The following is a 6173-nucleotide window of genomic DNA, read 5'->3' as shown; positions in this document are numbered from 1 at the left end:
AGCCTCACTTACGAAAGACACCAATATTACTACTAGAAGAAATACACTCAAGGTAGAACTTCAATGACTGCACAACTTGCAAGTTCTACACTCAGCATGCCTTAATACACTTAAAACTCATGAGAACTACTTTGAAATACTTTATCCTCAAGAATTGAATCCACCAAGTTGGAAAACTCATGCATATTACCTAATCAAAGAGATCTTATGAATCACCTGAATATCACCAAATATGTGCCCTCACCACAAGAGAGATTTACCCATATTCACTCACAGAGATGCAAATTACCATAAGAATACAAGAACGGGTATTAGAATCAAATTACACTCACTCTCACAAAGAATTCATATGGTACATAAGAAGAACCATAGGTTTTTCCTTAATGTAGTACTCTACTAATACCAGAATGTTAACACTTAAAATTAAATAGGACTTAAATGGTTGTAATGTAGGTTAAGGGATGAGTAGGAACTATTTTTGCTAGTAATAGTGACTATCTTCCCTAAGCGCTTTAATACATCACACATAACATAGAATTTTTTCTTAACAACCAAACTTTCACAACCTCTACCTTTACAAATCTCTTTTGCTTTTTTCCATCTCTTTAAGATAGTTCACATATAGTAAGGAGGGAGTATTCTTAATCAATACATGATTCAATCTTTCTCTCTTCATTATATTACTCTCAATCACTATATATAAGCTTTTTCAACACCACTAGCTACTACTTTAGGACTTCTCTTTCACCTCTTTCAGAAATACCCTGGTTTTTGGACCTTAGAAAATTATCTAAAATATTGATTTCTGAAACCAATACGACTCATAGGTATTAGCCATATATTGGGGTATGAATGGTATGGTCCATCGTATGCTGATTATTATTGGTTGGTGGAATGAATTTTGGTCACTAGAATGGGTATGACTTGGTGGTATGAGTCGCATGGTTAGATACAGACCATTTAGTTTCTTCACTTAACCTTAGACTTGACAACTTAAGTTGGATCTGAGTAAGAGTGGCTTACCAGGAGTAGTAAGCTAGGGTACGAGTTGTACCCAGGACTCGTATGGTAGGCAGTGTTCAAACCATTTGTGTTTCTATCTTGACAAGGATACGGGTGAAGGGTACGAATCATCTGTTGTCAATACGACTTGGATAGAATAAGTCATATACTGGAATATGTTGGGTCCAAGGATTGAGGCTTAGGATACGAGTGGAGGGTACCACTCGTATCGAAGGGCACGACTCGTGAGGGTCAATCGTACCCCTGCGATAGGATTTTGTGCAACTTAAGTTGGGGTACTCTGGACATTTCCCCACTTACTCTAATAAGGTCCCACGACTTCTAACTCTCTTGGGAGCCTATTTACCCTATTATTCTATTTATTAAGACTTATAAACTCATCCAAAACACTCAATAATTCTCTCAAAAGCTATTGGACAAGAAAGCTAGGGTTTCAACTAGAGGACTAATTTAGGTATCTTATTGCTGGTTTCTCTCCGTCTACTTTTTCAATTAAGGCATGTTCTCTTCCCTCATTGTTAGTTCCAATCAAAGGCATGGTTTTATACATTGTTTTTATACTTTGAATGTTGTATGATTTTGTATTTTTAAATATGATTTGGGGGTTTTGGTTATAAATGCTTGGTTATGGTTTTTCCATGTTTTAATTATGTTTTTATATGCATTAATGGTGGTTTTGGATAATTGGTTGCATGGGAATGGTTCTTGGGTAATGTTCTTTGATTTTGGAAATACAATGCCCCCAATGCATATGATAAAATGCCTTTAACAATGTTTTCATTATAATATTAGGTTTAATGGAACTTATGTATGGTTTAAACTTGGTAATGGAACCCTAAATGGTATGAATAGTTTAAATGGTTTTAAATGGATTGAAAAGGCCTTGGTGTCCATTGTAATGGTTAATTAGAAATCATGAAGGGTACATGGAATCCCTTAAACCAATAACTGGTTGGCTATGGACAAAACTTGCAAGTATAATTGGTATGACGGTACCATTATTAATGTACTTGGTTAATAAATGTTTAATGGATTAGTTAGTTTCTTGGTAATAGTTTTAATTGGGCAATAATGGTGGAGTGTGTAGCAAAACCATGGAAGGTGGAGGTCCCGGGGGGGACCAAAATTGGAAACTCATATTTGCTGATGTGAGGTTGGTCTTATTAATCATGTGCATGGTGTCACACTTTATATTTGGGGGATGTACTAGTCATCCCAGGTTTCTATTCCCTAGTCTGTGGCTTCATGCACTGGGGCCCTTCAGCAGGGGGAGCTAAACCCATATAGCCCGTAGGTGGTTTAGGATGGTAGAGCTATACAGCCCAGGTAAAGGTTTTAATGGCATGCTAAACCCGGTCCCCATTCCCAGCATGGTTATATTTTTATATATGTATGGTTGTGTGTAAATGGATGGTTTTAATGGGTGGCATTATTTATCCTTATCCTGAGTTCATTTTAGGGATCACTCGCTAACTCGTCTTCGTCCGGCTGTAAACCCACGCTATGCAGGAATCGTCCATTCCACACCTTCTATATAATGATTGACTCGAGGATAGCTATTAGATTGAAGTGGTGAGCTTCCATCTTTCTGGAAGGCTTCATTTCATATTATGGCCATTTTTGGACATTTTGGTTTATTTTTGAATTTTGGTTTTAGCTATGGTTGGGGCATTGATAACGCTCAACTTACTCCTATGTTTAAAGGGTAAGGCGGTCATTGTAAATATCCCAACTCACAATGGGGTCGAATCAACAAGGATTGAAATGCAAATTTCAAATCCTATGGGTAATTACTAAAAAGATACCCAGAAAGCGAGCAAACACAACATATAATAAAAGTGGGGGATTTGGTTGTATTAAATTTTGAGTTATAACAATCTATAATGATACTTTTGGTTTAAAAAATTAAGTTTGGGGAGAATCTTAGGATTATGTCTTCCTAAAGGTATAAAGTATGTAGGTTAGAGATGGTTCAGCATGATATCTAGTTATTGAGTGAGATATAGGATAGGTCGAAAGTCGTTGCAGCTAGTTTTTCAACTAAACCTCAAAGATTTCATCCATTTGCTCTTTCGATCACCTTACAAGTATGTCATTCATAGTCACCCAATGCTTCAATCGGGCATCCTTATTTCAAAGAAAATTCCCATGACATGACTTACGCTCTATTTACACTTATTTCTAAGATTGCAAAAGATAGTAAACAACATTCTTAAGTGTCCACCATTGCCTTGTCCCCCTATATCCCTTTTTCAAGGATGTTATGGGTTCCCATGGGTTCACCCCCATCCCTCTTTTAAGGATGATGATGGTTTTCTAGAGTTTGGGGTTTTCACGCATCAAACCCATTTGGAGATTTGGGAGTTTCACCCACAAAATTCAAACTATAAAACTCAAGCAATGGTGAAATCCATACTCAACAACTAGAAATCATGTAAACACATCAACACCCACACACAAATACATTTTAGTTCAACATAATCCAAAGACTAAATTACTTAGCTACTCATGAACAAAGTAGAGGAATATATACCATAAGAATTATCCAAAGCATCCATCCTTCACAAAACATTAAGAATTCAAGTCTCCAAAATTAGTTACAATCTTGCCTAATTAAGTTTCTTGTTTCAATTCAAAAATATCTATGAGGTAAGAAATACCCAAAGAAGAAAGGGTTTTTGCCTATATAAGGTTTGGGATTCAGCCAAGTGAAATTACAACACCGCCCTGGGTAACATTCCTGCTTAGCTGCGATCGCATGAAGTTGTCTGTGACCACGGCCAATGCGACCATGGTATGGTTTCGCGATCGCATTTTATATCCTATCTTGACTGACCGTGACCACAACTGCTGGCCCGCGATCGTGGTAACTGGGGTTGATGATTGCTCCAGGTCTTCAGCTGCACTTTTTTACTTTCACTTGATCTCTTTTAGCTTCTATCCATATCTTTCTATCTCACCAACTCTATGCCTACAAAATGTGGATATTAGTGCATTAAATCACGATTATGTCTTATTTATTTATACAAAACTTGGTAGTGTGCATGAAAGTTGAGTGCAAATGAGTGATAAAATCACCACTCATCAGGCATGTCCTAACCGGATAGTCTTAATCTTTTAGTTAGAGGATTTGTGGTACTACTATGGGTTGGAATGGGCGAGATCGGTATTATTGTCGGTGTTAATATTGGCATTGGATTCGGGGCCGACATCATTGGACATAATTTCTTACTGTTCCATCGTATTTCATTTTGATATTAATCATATTATGTTTTGGAACTTATTTGGTTATGGTTTGGTTTATGGACCTTGTTTCGGTATTGGTTTGGTTCGATATGGTTGGCGCGGTTGGTGCGATGAGATAACTTTGTAGGGTTGGTCTAGGAATATACCTATCCTAAAGTCAGTCCTTGTCCAGTTATGCTATCTTGTTATATGTTCGGTAGTCAACCGACTCAAGGTATGCTAATGGTGGTTGGGTTGGGTAACAGGGGGTGGTCCTCGGTCCTGGTTGGACTTGGGATGCCCATTGCGACGAGACCGTTGGTCGGGTCGGGTCACTTTCCTTCTTAAATTTCACACTCCTTAACTTTATTAATTACTCAACTAAAGCACTTAGGAGCTTTGAATCAAATTACGATCAATCAAAGAAAGGGAACATGCTACATTTGAGGCTACCAAAGAAATAGGCTAAGGCTCAATAGGATCAACTAAGATTATGCACAAGGGTAAACAATAGAGGGTATGAAGCATGGTTATTAAATAAATGCTTATATCATCTCCTAAACCTAACACCTATTATTTCTCTTTGCACACGCATCGGGCAAGTTCTAGACATCAATATGCAATAAAGAATCTACAAAAAGGCTACATCAAACATGGAACATGCTCAAATTAAGTAGGATCATTATTGACTCTAAACCAAGTAATAGCACGAATTCAACATTAAGCCCAGATCTCACAAGATTTATATAAATGAACCTAGAAGTCTCAAACGTAGTCATTCAACACAACCAACATGCTTTCACATTCGAGACCACTTACATCATGTAATCACACATAGCACTAGCAAGAACTTCTCACTTACTCTTAACACAAATTTTAAAATTTACTCCTAAAAACAAAAAAGGGATACTAGGTTCAATGAGCGTCCCTCATAAAAGAATCGAAAAAGAAAAACCAAGGGGTGGATAAAGTGTGCACGTATTGACTGACACCAAAAGCTAAAACTCAAAACAAACAAAGAAATTTTTTTTTATTAATTTTTACAAATTTAGTTAAAAACTAAAAACACAACTAAGAATGAAGAGCCTATAGCACCACTTCACCCTAAACCATGGGAATTTTCCCTACCACACACTTAGAAACATACTTTTTCCCCAAACTATAACTCAAAAGTAGAGATAGAAATACTCCTTGAGGCCTATAGGCCTAGCTAGCAGCATCTTTAGTCATTAATAAGGTCTGGTGGACCCCACACCCAATCTTTTCCATGCTTCTTAGCTTAGATTTTTGGTACTTGTACTTTCCTTCAATTTGTGACTCAACAAAAATAAAAACTATGTCAAATAAAAACTAAAATACAAAATGTAAAATATCTCTCTTAACTTGGGTTGTCTCCCAAGCAGCGCCTGATTTAATGAGGCGGCATGACCCACATCACCACTCTTCATCCATTCTTCTTCATTATTTTCCTCCTACTTGGAGGCCATCTTCTCACTCTTTTCTGACCTCTTGAGTGGGTACTCTCAAGGTCTGGATTTTTTTTCAACAATAGGTTTTTCAGGCATATAAGTTATTCAACTTTAGGCTTAAGAGGTAGTTTGGGCAACTCTATGAGCTAGTTTAAAGAGGTCTTTGGTGGTTTCATTCCACCACCCCACACTCATCTACTTTCATAGTTGTGATCATGCACAAATCCTTATAGTGTAAACAAGGATTGAGTGGTTTGTATACTTGGTAGATCAGCTCCTCATCGTCCAGACTCATTTTGAGAGTGCCCTCTCTAACATAAACCAGTGCTCCTCCCATTTCCAAGAATAGATGTCCCAGTATAATTGGTACCTTGTCATCTGCATCAAAATCAAGAACAATAAAATCAGCAGGACTAATGAACTTACTAACCTTAATAAGTACATCTTCAATGTTTC

The sequence above is a fragment of the Capsicum annuum genome, chromosome 5, assembly GCF_002878395.1.
Source record: "Capsicum annuum cultivar UCD-10X-F1 chromosome 5, UCD10Xv1.1, whole genome shotgun sequence".
Lineage (NCBI taxonomy): Eukaryota > Viridiplantae > Streptophyta > Magnoliopsida > Solanales > Solanaceae > Capsicum > Capsicum annuum.
The sequence above is the reverse complement of the archived record's forward strand: the minus strand, read 5'-3'. Positions refer to the sequence as shown.